The sequence below is a fragment of the Arachis hypogaea genome, chromosome 9, assembly GCF_003086295.3.
Source record: "Arachis hypogaea cultivar Tifrunner chromosome 9, arahy.Tifrunner.gnm2.J5K5, whole genome shotgun sequence".
Classification (NCBI taxonomy): Eukaryota; Viridiplantae; Streptophyta; class Magnoliopsida; order Fabales; family Fabaceae; genus Arachis; species Arachis hypogaea.
Window position 1 is genome coordinate 65462591 of NC_092044.1, and position 15432 is coordinate 65478022.

Here is a 15432-nt window from a genome sequence, read left to right on the forward strand (position 1 = left end):
CCGCACCAAGGCCACACGCATCAAATCCTGCCCTGCCCTCCACAAGGGCAGGGCAGCCTCCTGGGAGCAACATGGGCCAAAATTCAACCAAAATTTCATTTAAATTCAATTCTTCTCCAAATTGAATCAAGGCCAACCAAACCCATTTCTCCTCAAATCCAAAGCAAGCAAAGCCCACATCATCACTCAAAGGCACATGGATCAATTAAATTAGGATTTTCATTTTTGTAATTTGTTTTAATTTCATTTTCATTTTTTTATTTTGTAAAGCCTATATAAAGGCATCAATTAGAGCTCGAAAAGGGGCTTGCTCCATTAGGGAGTAGTAGTAGTTGATAGCTCTCTCTTTGAGTTTTCATTTTCTGTTTTGAATCTTGGGTGGAGATTGGAAGAAATTCTGTTTTCATTCTCCATCTGCAACCTCTCTTGTTCTTCTTCTGCAAACTTTCAAGTGAATTGTGATTTGAATCAAAGTTTTCTTCATTGCTTTCATCTTTAATTTTCCTGCATCTTGTTTGCTGTTGGATCAAGGAAGGGATTGAGATCTAGACTTGTTTTCTAGTCTCTTTGATTCCCTGAGATCTTCATTTGTCTCTTTAAATTGCACAATTGAGCTTAATTACATTCTGTGTTGCTTCTTCAAGCAATTTTCCATTTCTGTTTAAATCTGCTGCACTTATTTCATCTTTTACTTCTCTGCTTGATTGCTCTTTACATTTTCTTGTTGAATTTTAAATTTCCTGCACCCAATCCCCTTTACATTTAATGCAATTTACTTTTCGTGCAATTTAAGTTTCAGCTATTTTACTTTCTTGCTCTTTAAGTTTCAATGCAATTTACTTTCTGCACTTTATAATTCCTGCCATTTACAATTCTGTTGGCTACATTTCATCCAATATCCCTTCAATGTTAGCTTGACTAAACTAATCACCCACTAAAGTTGCTTGATCCATCAATCCCTGTGGGATCGACCTCACTCTTGTGAGTTATTACTACTTGATGCGACCCGGTACACTTGCCGGTTGGATTTGTGTGTTGGAAATTCGTTTTTCCACAAAAACACCATCAAGTTTTTGGCGCCGTTGCCGGGGATTGATTAGATCAACAATGATTAAGTGGGTGATGTAACATCCCTTCCAGCAAAATACCTTGCTTAAGTCAGGGTATTTCTACTAGAAAGAACATTACGTAACCTTCTCTAGTATTAACTACATAATTATCGAGCCTCTATATCGATTTCGCGTTTCAGTTTTAAGAAAATGCCAGAAAATTTTGTTTTTATTCATTAAAGACATAGTTCAAACATTTACAAATAATAATAATCACATAAATATTATTGATAATAATACTTATACAAAAGAAACCAAATAAAACTCAAATACAATATACCAAACCTACCCCTCTATATGAAATAAAATCTCAAGGGACAATCGGCGAGGGGACTCTACCAGACCAAATTAAACCATAAAGAAAACCTACTAATCGCTCGCAGCTTCAAGTTGCGTCTTCAAACCTGTGTCACTGAAAGGGTGGAAAATTTGGGGTGAGAACCAAACCACATGTTCTCAGTAGAGGTCGAGAATGCCGTGAAAGTAAAGAATAAAGCACAAATAGTTAATTTCATTCAGATACCTCTAAAAGAAAATTAACCTTCTTTAAAAGCATTAGTTAATTATTTAAAATCCTAGACCCACATTTTCTTTATAAAACTCGTAAAAGTTTCCTAGACTGTATGAATGACCAACCTGTTCCAAGCATAGGTTCATTAAGTCTATGCTGAACCAGTTTGATTTTTCATACTTTTCTAGACCTTAACATAAAAGAAGTTACCTACGCGGTATAAAGGATCATCCTGCTCCGAGCATAGGTTCATTAAGTCTATGCTGAACCAGTCAGATACTTTATACGAAACTAGACCTCAAGCATACCAGTCACGGCCTCAGGCCTAAACAGCTCAATCAACATCCAATCACTACATTCCAAGCAATCAGTTACAAACACAGGTAATGAGGTTCAAACACAATCAAGAGCATTTATATCAAGTATAGCAATTAGCAGTTACACAGGATTATTCAGTTAGGCAAGCCAATTACAATATCCACACCCAAACAATGTCACATAGATGCATATGATGAATGTCTAGTCCTAGTGCAGGCCATGAGCTCATGTGTCGGTTAGCACCTGCCTTCCCGACATTTATCCGGTCACGAGTCCACGATTTCCCGGATACGATTTTCCGTTCAAATAAATGCGCATATAATTATTAGCAGCTCTATTGAGACAGCCTCTGCTTTCTACTCGCAGGAAATATACTCTTGGGAACGGAAAATTACTCTTGGGTTGCCTCAGGGCAACAGATAAATAAATAATATCTCTTGGGTTGCATTAAGCAACATATATATATAATATCTCTTGGGTTGCCTTAGGCAACAAATATATATAATATCTCTTGGATTGCATTAAGCAACAAATAAGCAAACAATATCTCTTAGGTTGCTTCAAGCAACAGATAATCATACAATAAGTACATTACTCTTCCCTTTTTCTTTCATAATTACAAATACGCAAGCGGGACAAGACCCACGCCCTTGCCAACAATCTCATATACCAAATAATCTTTTCTTAAAAGAATCATTGAAATTATTATCATTAAATAAACCTTAAATATTGATTCTGATTAAGTCCTTATACTTTTATAAAAATTCGGACATAATCTCCTTTAAAAATAGGACTTAGCCACTCTTACGGGTCCCAACCAAACAATCCACCAAACTCTTTTTAACCTTTCCAATATCAATTCAATTCAGAAACAAGCAAATTCTAACATTGAAACAACCATATTTCACTAAGGTTCATCTTTAGTTTTATGAACTCATAACTCTCACTCAAGCATTCCCAGCACCCTATCTTCTTTTCTGTTTTTAATATAGCAAATGAACTCGGAATTGCGCAAACTTTATGTCCAGGCGTTCGTCTTAAAATAAGCTTTCTAACAAACTAAAGATCATAATTTTCTGGTTTCTCTAGCCTTGGGAATAAAGGAAAAACCGAGACTGCTCTGCAGTGCGTAAAACCAGAAAAACAGCAGCAGCATGTGACATTCAAAATTCAATTTAAAATCCACGTTAAATCCAATGACTTTGAAAATTAATACAGTTCAACTTCACTCATCCAAGTTTCTTTTCCAATTGGTTTCAGGTCAATATCATTTTTAATGAAGAAGTTATATAACCTAGAAGTTGACTAATTTGCTGCAGAATTCTGCTTTAAAAGTTAATGAACTTATCTTCTTCCAAGTCCCATAACTTATTCATTAAAACATGGATAGCCCCGAAATTTAAGTCACATATGCTAAACATACTTAATTTTCACCTCCAATTGATTGCATCTCAATATCTATCCAGGATCAAGAATTATAAATTCTCAAAGTTACTGATTTAAGAAAACAGAATCTGGTTTTTTCTGCATAATGCATCATCTTTCAAAAATTCATATCTTTAAAACTACAAGTCCAATTGTTCTGAAATTTTACGGCATTAAAATAATAGTACTAAAGTTTCATTTAAAATTAGTTTCGCTTCAAAATTCAATTTAGAACATTCACAGCAGAGCCAACAAGTTACTGCTGTTCCAAAAATTCTGCAGTAAAAATCAGATCCTGCAACCATTACTCAGAAATTCACCATAAATCTTATATTTAATGAAAAGGTCTCAAACTCTCCAATTCAGTCCCAATTATTCCCAAGTTTAACCAGGATTTGGTTCAACGCAATTCCGTTCATCACAGAATTAGTTACAGTCTTTCAAAGTTACTGTCTTCACTTAAAGGTAATGCAGAAATTCAGATTTTAAAGCTTAACTTTGAAAAATCATAACTAAATCTTCAGTTAATACGAAACCTTCAAATTTAAATCCTAACAACTATACTTGTTAAAGTTTACTCAGATTTTAATCTCATACCATTTCGATCACTAGCAAATTACTAGGCCGTCCTTAAAGTAACCATTCTATTTTGAAAACCAGATTCTTAATAATAGTTCAGTCTTTTAGGCCCTAATTCTTCAACAATTCTCAATCCAGTATCAAATATATCAAATGATTATCTTAGTCTCAACCATTTATACATAATCAGTCAAAACCACAATCCTCTACTAATCTCAAGTCACTTTCACAGCCATAGCAATATACCAAACAACCATTTCAACAACCAACAATCAATAATTCAATCATCTACCATACCTAATTACAATCAATTCTATCATAGCACCAAGCACAATTGCAATCACAATCCAACATTCATATAATCAATTAATTACTCACAGCTATTAATACTATTTGCAGTTATTCAATAAACCTTGTTGGCATTCCTAAATTAAAATCATTTTAAACCCCCTACCTCGATGTCGCATTAACCACACAAAATTGGAAACGCAGCAACCCTCCATGTTCTAATGCGAGGATAACAACATCAACCACAACTCTAATAGCAGCAACAGCAACTTTGAAGGGGAAATTAATAATGGCTGCAGCAAATGCAAGGGCAAAACAGAACAGATTATCAAAGGAGTAATAACCAGAAAAATGTTTGTAGAACAGAACCAATCGTACCAAGGAAAGACGGGAATGGAGCAACAGCTTTGGTACTCAGAATAACAGGAACCAGAGACCAGGGCGTCCGTCCTAGCGGGCAGCAGCATCAATTCGATCAGTTAGGATAGTAGGGACACCAACGGAATCGGAATAGCGGAACAAAATAAAAGCAGGACAGAATCAAGAAAGGAAGAAGCGGAATTACCGGTGAATCTGTTCCGGTTTTGGCGACGATTCCTTTCTCGCGTTCCGTACCGGTGCTCTCACTTCCTTTTCCCTTTGACGGCGGCAGAACCGGCAAGGACGGGCTATTCCCCCTTGCGTGCTAACAACAGCAGCGGCATTCATAGCACTTCTCCAACCGCAACCACGGTGACTCCGGCGGCGATGATAGCTGGGATTCGGCGGCGGTGGATCCTTCAATGGCGACGGTCTTTTCTAACACCTAAAATGACGATGGAAGCAGCCTCCCTCTCCTCCCCGGTTCGCGATTCCAGCAACGATGCGGACTTAGGCAGAATCAAAATCAGCGAAGTCATCTTCTCTTCTTATGTGCAACAGCGACGATGGAGCTTCTGCGATGGTGATCAGGCGCAACCCACAACGGCAACAGGACGGAACCGTGTCTCCCTCCCTTGATTCTCGCGATGCTCGTCCTGTGTGTGTCTCTCTCTCACTCTCACGTGCAGCACAACAGAGGCAGCAGTGAGGTCTTGGCCGCGTCGCTCCTTCCTCCTCCCTCTCTTCACCTCCGTTTTTCCCCTGCCTTCCCTCTTTCCCCTTCCTTTCTTTTTCCTTTTTGTTTTCCCCCTCGAGCTCCCCGTTCCCTTTCTTTCCCTTTCTGATTGTAGATTTAGGGATTTAGTATATGAAATAGGAATTTGTGATAATAAGATTAAAATTAAGAGTTTATAAAAGAATATGGATAGATATGAATAGATATTTTGATAAAATTGGAAGGAAGAGTAATTTTAAAATCAAATATACTCTCTTAAAATATTTAAGAACATCATTTATCAACATATTGTTAAGTGGAATTAATTATTTCTAATTTAAATTATAAAATAAGCATATTAATCACATTTTTATAAAATATAGTTTAAACTCAATACTAATTATTCAAATTAAATGATATAACTTTTTATTATTTTTCTATCACCGAAACTTTAATTTCAATTTACAAAATATCTAATTATGATAAAATTACTTAAATTAAATATATAATACTTCCATTACTAAATTTTATTTCCAAAGCATATGAAGTAACCAATTATAAAAATTACATAAGAATATTAATTAACTTAAACTCCAAATATTAATAAAACTAATTTAATTATTCTTAATTGACTAATTTATAAAATAAGATATCAAATTAATAAAATAAATCGTAACCCTTTCAGAATAAGAGTTACTTGAATTAAATTATACAATCCTTTCTAATTTTTCAATTACTAAAATTATACAAAATATTCCATTATAGAAATTACTTAATTTATTTATTTACAATTAATAAAATAATTTCTAAAATTATAAAGTTTAAATTCAATAAGGTAAAATCACAATTTATTTATATTTAGATTTTTCAAAAATGCGGGATGTTACAGGTGAGAAGTCTAGATCAAGCATTTTTTTGTTTTTGTTCTCTGTTTTAAAGTGAAACCAAGGTGTTTGAGTTTTTGCCTCACTAAGAAATTCTCATCTCTGATATGAGTAATTTCAATTTTTCTTGGTGTTGTGTTTTGCAAAATTTAAATGGAGTTCAACTCATCTTATGATCAAACAAATTTTATGGGATATTACCCACCATCACCAATCTCTAATGGTGGTTGGGAATATCACCAAGAAATCACAGATTCTGAGCACTCCAATCCATGGAGATTTGCTTCACAGACACAAGATGAGTAAGAAAATCATATGGTATATTTTCTTCCACCACAAAATGATGCTAGTCATGATTCTAATGGTGGCTGGGAAGGAAATTCTAATGCTCCATATGATATTCATCCAAAGATATCATCACTTGACCATGCTTCAACAGAAAGCCTCTATCAAAATTCACCACCCACACAAACTTCCATAAACCAAAGCCTCTCAAAGCTTGAGACCATGATTGAAACATATGAGAGGGAGGCACAGATATCTTGGAACGAGCAAGAGAATTCATTCAAAAACATGGAAATAATGTTAGCTCAATTGGTGAGTACAATAAGGAAAGAGGAAAAACAAGAGGAAGAGGCTACTAAGTCAAGTGAATCTTTAGTGAAGAAGGAAGAGGTGGTGGAAATATTTGAACCTGAAACTGCCCTTGAGATGACAAGAGCACATGACAACTCACAACTCTCACAAACTTCCCTGGACCAAAACGCCTCAACACTTGAATCCATGATTGAAAGGTATGAAGAGGAGATGAAGAAAGCTTGGGAAGATCAACAAACCTCCTCCATGAAAGAGCTATTAAAGCAAATGTTGAGTGTAAAAGAGGAAGTGGAAGAACAAGCTAGTGAGGAGGATAATCAAGAACGTCCAAACTCAAGGGAAACAGAGAGGCACATGAAGGACAAGCTCATTGAACCACCAATTCAAAAAGCTCTGGATGAATACAAAACTCCAATAATCACACAGCAACCAAGTCTTGAATTCAAAGAAGTGAAGGCAACTAACAAGAGCACCAATCCTGTCCCTAATCCAGCAAGCAAGATCAATCAAGCCATTTGCAAAAGGAAGCTTGCTGAGGAAAAGCCAAGGCAAGGGACAGTAGCTGAATCTTCTCCCCCTTTGAGGTCATTCCTCTTAACAAATTGGAAGAAGAGGAAGAAAGTAAAGAACAGGTAGACAGTAGGTACATTTCTTCTCCATGCTTTGTTTAAATTTCAATAAATTGGCATATGATTACATTCTAAGTTTGGTGTTGCCTTGCAACAAATTATTTTCAATCTTTTTGGATGATTGCATCAAATCAAAAATGAAAGTGACACACCAAGATTCTAAGTTTGGTGTGCCACTTATTCTCTATGCAACTCATCCAGCAACATCACTTGTCTGCATAATCATAGTGCCTTTGCATTGTTATTTTTCTTTGTTTTGACAGTTCGTTTGCATTCTCTTTGTTTTAGTCACCTCTTTATTTTTAAGTTTTCTTTTATCAACTGTTTTTGTTAATACAACATCAAGAGATCCTTATTCATGACAGATTTTTGGCTTGGTAATTGTATTCAACAAATAACAGTTTCTTTTGTTTAGCTTTAGTTCAAATAAATTGACATATGGTTGCATTCTAAGTTTGGTGTTGCTATGCAACAAAATTTGGTTCCAATGCTTACTAGATACTTGCATTAATTTCAAGTGAAAGTGTCACACTAAGTTGGTGTGCCAATTATATTTTTTTTGCAATGTATCATGCACACCCTCTTATGTTTGCAATCACAATGTCTCTGTCTCTTGTGCCTTGATTTTTATCTTAAATTTTGCTTGCTTGCAACACATGTACTGCTAACATTTCATTGTACAAGACATTCATGATCCATCTTAGCCCCATAGCCATTGTTCTAATTGTTGCTTGAGGATGAGCAAGCATTTTGAGTTTGGCAAGGGAAAAGGAAGAATAAGAGGAAAATGACAACAATAGAGAAGATGGACTACAAGGTTGTAAAGTTCCTTTTCCTCTCCTTTGTTTCCAGCACTTTAAATTACATGATTGTCTTTGTCTTTTCTGTTTACATGTGTGTATGAATAAAGCATAGCTTGAATCTTGATTTGTAATATGTTTCTGTGGCATTATAACTACCAACTTGAATCCTGTGAGTTCAAAAGCAATAAAACATCATGATCATAAACAAACAAGGAATTAAAGAAGAATTTAGCATGTGCATACAAGTATTGGAAAGCTAGTATGATTGATTGTTGCTCAATTGCATTGGATTTTATTTAATTGAAGTTTTTCATCTAGTACATTTTGTGAAATCTTTTGAAATCATGAAAACCTTGAAGAAGCAAATACAATTTAAGCAAGAAAAGAAAAAGGGAAAGAATGAGAAAGCTGAAGGCTCTGAGTACCAATGGCAATTTATTTGCTAAGTGCTTGTGGTGTTTATGTATCAAGCCAAATGCTTGAAAACAAAACACTTAGAAGTCAAGGCTAGGCTCAAGTGCAAAAGTACTCCCTCAAAGCTCAAGGCTCTGAGCATCAATGATTAGAGAGTCAAGAAAAGAAAAGAAAAATGAGCTTAATGAAGTCCTCTAATTAAATGCTTGTGGTGCTTATGTATCAAGTGGTAATACTTGAAAACAAAGCATTTAGAAGTCGTAGCTTTGTTATCAACTCATGGGGCAAAGCACCCAAAAGGAGAAGCTAAAAAAAAAAGGGGAAATCAAAAGCTTGTTTCAAGGAAGAATTATAAGAAAAAGATTTCATAAAATAAGCTAGATATAAGCATCAATCACTTACATCTCTTTTGTAATTGTAGCATGCATAGAAAACTAGCTTGCCATGAACATTAACTTGCTACTCTTCTTACCTTGGATTGTCAATTTCTATTGCATGATTCTTTTCTTGCTTGGGGACAAGCAAGGTTTAAGTTTGGTGTTGTGATGACATGTCATCATATACCTATTTTTCTGTGCTTTTTCATACAAGAAATTGATGATTAGTGCTTAAATATTGCATTCTTTTATGCTTAATTGGAAGATTTCCTTGATCTTTTAATTTTATAAATCTTGTAGGAAATAAGAAGAAAAAAAAGCAAAGAAGCACAAAAAAAGAGGAAAAAAAGAGCTTTGGAGCACACTTTGAAGTTGGAGCACACTTTGGAGGGCTTAGGCCACGCTTTTAAAAGCGTGGCCCATGACCAAATCAAGGAAGGAAGTAACCAACACGCACACTGCCCTGCCCTTGCCAAGGGCAGGGCAGAATCGTGATGCAAAGTGAGGTTGGAAGCAAGAATTTTCGCTAAGGTAAAATCTGGGCGTTCACAGCATGACCATGCCTCCTTCAAAGGGCTATAACTTGAGCTACAGACGTTCAATTGATGTGCTTCCAGTTGCGTTGGAAAGATGACATTCAGAGCTTTCCAACGATATATAGAAATCCATATTTGGTGTACAATTAAGGCAGGAACGAAAGGCATCTTTAAGGGCCAAAAATAAGCGAAAATAAACCAAAGTGCTTCCACCAAGGCTCGAAGCTAGAACCTCACTCCAAAACAAAGTAGCGTTCAATTTTCTGCCCTGCCCTCTTGGAGAGCAGGGCAATGTCGTGCTCTTCATGGAAAATCAAGGAAAATTGCTCCCCCAATTGCTTGCCACAAGAATCGAACACGGCACAATGAGGAAGCAAGGAACTAGGCTTCATTATGGTGCCAAGAAAGCCAAGGAAAATGGGTAGCGTGTGTATCATCCAAGTTTCGAACACGGGGCTTCAAGGTGGAAACACTGCCCTGCCCTCCGCGAGGGCAGGGCAGCATTTTGTTGTGGCACGGCCAGCGCACCAATCTAGCGAACCAAAGCATCATTCGGCAGCACCAGCAGCGCACCAAGGCACCAATCTGGCGCACCAAACTTTTCTGCCCTGCCCTCCACGAGGGCAGGGCAGCATCCTGCAGCGCACACCAACGCACCACGCCCGCACCAAGGCCGCACGCATCAAATCCTGCCCTGCCCTCCACAAGGGCAGGGCAGCCTCCTGGGAGCAACATGGGCCAAAATTCAACCAAAATTTCATTTAAATTCAATTCTTCTCCAAATTGAATCAAGGCCAACCAAACCCATTTCTCCTCAAATCCAAAGCAAGCAAAGCCCACATCATCACTCAAAGGCACATGGATCAATTAAATTAGGATTTTCATTTTTGTAATTTGTTTTAATTTCATTTTCATTTTTTTATTTTGTAAAGCCTATATAAAGGCATCAATTAGAGCTCGAAAAGGGGCTTGCTCCATTAGGGAGTAGTAGTAGTTGATAGCTCTCTCTTTGAGTTTTCATTTTCTGTTTTGAATCTTGGGTGGAGATTGGAAGAAATTCTGTTTTCATTCTCCATCTGCAACCTCTCTTGTTCTTCTTCTGCAAACTTTCAAGTGAATTGTGATTTGAATCAAAGTTTTCTTCATTGCTTTCATCTTTAATTTTCCTGCATCTTGTTTGCTGTTGGATCAAGGAAGGGATTGAGATCTAGACTTGTTTTCTAGTCTCTTTGATTCCCTGAGATCTTCATTTGTCTCTTTAAATTGCACAATTGAGCTTAATTACATTCTGTGTTGCTTCTTCAAGCAATTTTCCATTTCTGTTTAAATCTGCTACACTTATTTCATCTTTTACTTCTCTGCTTGATTGCTCTTTACATTTTCTTGTTGAATTTTAAATTTCCTGCACCCAATCCCCTTTACATTTAATGCAATTTACTTTTCGTGCAATTTAAGTTTCAGCTATTTTACTTTCTTGCTCTTTAAGTTTCAATGCAATTTACTTTCTGCACTTTATAATTCCTGCCATTTACAATTCTGTTGGCTACATTTCATCCAATATCCCTTCAATGTTAGCTTGACTAAACTAATCACCCACTAAAGTTGCTTGATCCATCAATCCCTGTGGGATCGACCTCACTCTTGTGAGTTATTACTACTTGATGCGACCCGGTACACTTGCCAGTTGGATTTGTGTGTTGGAAATTCGTTTTTCCACAAAAACACCATCAAGGATCACCGTTGTCAATGGCTACCATCCGTCCTCTCAGTTAAAATGGTCCATGTACGGTTTCTGTACAGCTAATCAACTGTCGGATCTCTCGTCTTGGATGAAAATTACTAGGCACAGCTACCGCACGGCTAATCATCTGTTGGTTTTCACTTGTGTCGGAATAGGATCTCTCTATCCTTTTGCACACTGTCACTGCACCCAACATTCGTGAGTTTGAAGCTCGTCATAGTCATCCCATCCCAGATACTACTCGGAATACCACAGACAAGGTTTAGACTTTCCAAATCTCAAGAATGCTGCCAATTGGTTCTAGCCTCTACCACGAAGGTTCTGATCTCATGAGTTTGAATGCTCTGTTTTTAGGAGAAGCAAGTCAAACTCGTGGATTAGAAACCCAAGAGATACGCACTCAAATTGTCGCCCAATGACTACGTTGAGCTCGGATAGAACGGAAGTGGTTGTCAAGAACACGTTCATAAATTTGAAAATGATGATGAGTGTCATGGATCATCACATTCTTCATATTGAAGTATGAGTGAGTATCTTAGAACAGAAGCAAGCGTGATTGAATAGAAAACAATAGTAATTGCATTAATCCATTGAAACACAGCAGAGCTCCTCACCCCTACCTATGCGGTTTAAAGACTCATGCCGTAGAAGATACAATATGAGATGTAAAATGTCATAAGTTTCAAAATGAATCTCTAAAAGTAGTTCTTATAAAGTGTGCAGTTCTGGCGTTTTACGCCAGAAAAGGGTTTCTAGCTGGCGTTTAACGCCAGTTGGGGCCATCAAATCTCGGACAAAGTATAGACTATTATACATTGCTGGAAAGCCCAAAATGTTAGCTTTTCAGCCCAATTGATAACGCGCCAATTGGGTCTCTGTAGCTCCAGAAAAACGCGTTTGAGTGAAGGGAGGTCAGAATCCAACAGCATCTGCAGTCCTTTCTCAATCTCTGAATAAGATATTTGCTCAGGTCCCTCAATTTCAGCCAGAAAATACCTGAAATTATAAAAAAATACACAAACTCATAGTAAAATCCAAAAATATGATTTTTGCATAAAAACTAATAAAAATATAACTAAAAAGTAACTAAAATATACTAAAAACTACCTAAAAACAATGCCAAAAAACGTATAAATTATCCGCTCATCAAGTGTTCATGGCGCAAAACGTAGCGTTCAATTAATGAATGTTGCCAAGGGACGTGCACGCATGCAGGGTACGTGCAAGCATGGCTGAGACTGAAAATAGTATCAATGCGCACGCATTTCTTACACTCACGCGTCGATGGTGCAACAATGCAAGGGACGCGCGCACACATAGGACGTGCACGCGTCGGTGAATGAACGCTGCGTTCTCTTTGAGAACGCTATGTTCATCTGATGCTGCATCTAAGTACCAATCCTGACCCACTTCATCAAGGGACAAAAATCCCACTCCAATTACTTGGATGATTGAATTAGAAGGTGTATAAATAGAAAAAAAATTGATTTCATGGGGACCTTTTCTTTTACACCTTCTTTTATTTCTTTTTTTAAGTCCTTTTCCTTTGAGTTAGTATAAGTAGATCTGAGAGAGTGAAAGACCCAATTTGGGAAGCTCTGCACTCAATTTCATTTTATTTTCAGTTCTTCATGTTCTACAATTCTTCTTTTCTTTTCTTCTGTGCTAGAGCAATGATGCACTAAACCTAAATTTCATTAGGGAGAGGAGCTCTATTGTAATCCCAATGAATCAATGAAAATTCTTCTTCTTCTCAAATCAATTTGGTAGCTATTGGGTAACTTCTGTTTTAATTGTGAGTTATTCACTCCGGAAGGGGGTTTAATTCAGTGAATGCAGGTGTGAGCCTCGGAAAGGGAATCACCTTCATTAGGACTGAAGCTCTATCCATCACTACTCTCTGGATCAACACCATTCGGGAGGAATTGAGATCCTGAGAAGTAGGGAGGCTTATAGATGAGAAATATGCACTTAACCTCTTCTCATGATCACTAGATCAAGGAATTGGCAGGTTGATTATGATTAGAGAGATTGGATTACCAAGGAATTGGGATTCAATCACTTTCAATCTGCCATAGATCTATCAAAATGATTGAGAAAAAAGTTGAGACTCAATTGATTCATGAAGGATTGCAATATCTTCAATCCCTGATGAATCATTTTCTTTGAATTTCTCCAATTTAGATCCCTCTGACTTTACTGCACTTTACATTGTTCAGTTCTGTTCTAAATCCCAGCACCTAATTCCTTTTAATATTCATGCAATTTAATTTCTCTTGCAATTTAGATTCTGTAATTTTAATTCCTTGCATTTTAAGATTCTATCATTTGCATTTCTCGCAATTTAAGATTTAGTTCTCTAAATTTCTTGCACTTTAAGTTTCAGCAATTTACCTTTCTTACAATTTAAGTTTCTACCATTTTACTTCCAGCATTGCAATTTCCTGCAATTTATCTTCTGTTAATCATAAATCAACTCATTACTTGCTAGCTTAACTAAATTTATCACCATACTAAAGTTGCTTAATCCATAAATCCCTGTGGGATCGACCTCACTTTTGTGAGTTTTTACTACTTGATGCGACCCGGTACACTTTTCGGTGAGTTTGTGTGGAATCAATTTTCCCTCATCAGTGATCAATGGGAAAGAAGAAGGTGGGGTAGGTGCAACTTCCGTGGGACCTCTTGGTCCTGAGAGGCTAGGGAATTCCAGATTACCTAGTCTCTTGCACTGGCGTTTGAACGCCCAGAGGCTGTTCCCTAGCTGGCATTCTACGCCAGCAATGCTCCCCTCTTGGGGTGTTGAACACCCAGGAGGGCTTCCTCACTGGCATTCAACTTTGACACTCCACTTGGAGTGTTCTGTTTTCACTACTGTGAATTCTGTTTCTTGACTGATGCATATGATCATGACTCTAAAACTGAAAGAAAAAAAAAACAAAATGAAAATAAAACAAATAAGGTTGAGTAAAGTTGGGTTGCCTCCCAACAAGCGCTCTTTTAAAGTCACTAGCTTGACCTTTAGTTCCTTATGGAGGTGAATATGGGCTAAGATTTTCGCCCCTAACAGTGAATTTTCTGCCTGTCCTCTCATGAATGAGATCTACATGCTCTAGAGATAGGACATGGCTCACTGTATATGGTAAGGCTAGCTTCGTAGTGAAGACAACTTTCATGCCAGGTGAGAGGCCTTCAGTAGGAACTTTCTTGTCCCTCCAGCCTTTAGGTACTTTCTTTTTAATACCTTTGTGCTTAGAGCTTATTGAGGGCTGCCCAATACCAAACTTAGAATTGATGTTTGGGGGTTCTGCACAGAAAGAGAGGGTTGGCACAGTAGGTGTTGTACTGTTATCTCTCTTTTAGAGGGAGAATAGGGGTGAGACATCTTGAACAAGATGTGATCCTCCCCTAACTTTAGGGTTAGTTCTCCCTTTGCCACATTAATGATAGCATTAGCTGTAGTTAGGAAAGGTCTTCGAAGGATGACACAGTCATCCCCATCCTCTCCTATGTCTAAGACTAAAAAATTTGCAAGGATGTAGTGGTTTTCAACTTTAACCAAGACATCCTCTACTAAGCCATATGGCTTCTTCACAGTCTTGTCTACTATCTCTAAAGAGAAGTGGGCAGCTTATACCTCAAGGATTCCCAACTTCTTAATTACAGAGAGTGGCATGAGGTTAAAACTTGATCCTAGGTAACATAGAGGCTTCTCAAAGGTCATAGTGCCTATGTTGCAAGAAATCAGAAAGCGTCTAGGATCTGGAAGCTTCTGAGGTAGCTCTTGCTGAACCAAAGTATGGAGTTCTTTAGTAAGCAGTGAAGGTTCTTGATGCCAAGGCATCTAGGCCAGTTTCACTGACATTTTCTTTACTGTTTTAGGGTAGTTTCATGCATTTTCTTAGTGAATAAGGCAAGTTTTGGATGAAAATACACTCACACCTTGATGCAAGTAACTTTTGTGAACTTTGTATGATTTCATGAGTATTTTGCTAGAATTGCATGATAAATTGATGATGCATAATCTCATGACTTTGGCTAGAGCTTTGATGCACTTTAATTGCTTGATTTCAGGGCAAAGGAAGCAAGGAAGAACCACGTTAGTATTCACGTTAACCTAGTTAACGTGAACACTAACGTGGAATG

At 37.2% G+C, this 15432-nt stretch overlaps 1 long non-coding RNA gene across 1 annotated transcript; it reads right to left on the minus strand.

The window, feature by feature from the left end:
- Positions 1-1260: 1260 nt before the first annotated feature.
- Positions 1261-5533, minus strand: LOC112711005 (uncharacterized). Its single transcript, XR_003157143.3, has 4 exons — positions 4796-5533; positions 4609-4680; positions 4397-4523; positions 1261-1521 (listed from the first exon to the last, which is right to left on the minus strand). It is a non-coding gene; the product is annotated as an uncharacterized lncRNA (long non-coding RNA).
- Positions 5534-15432: the final 9899 nt, after the last annotated feature.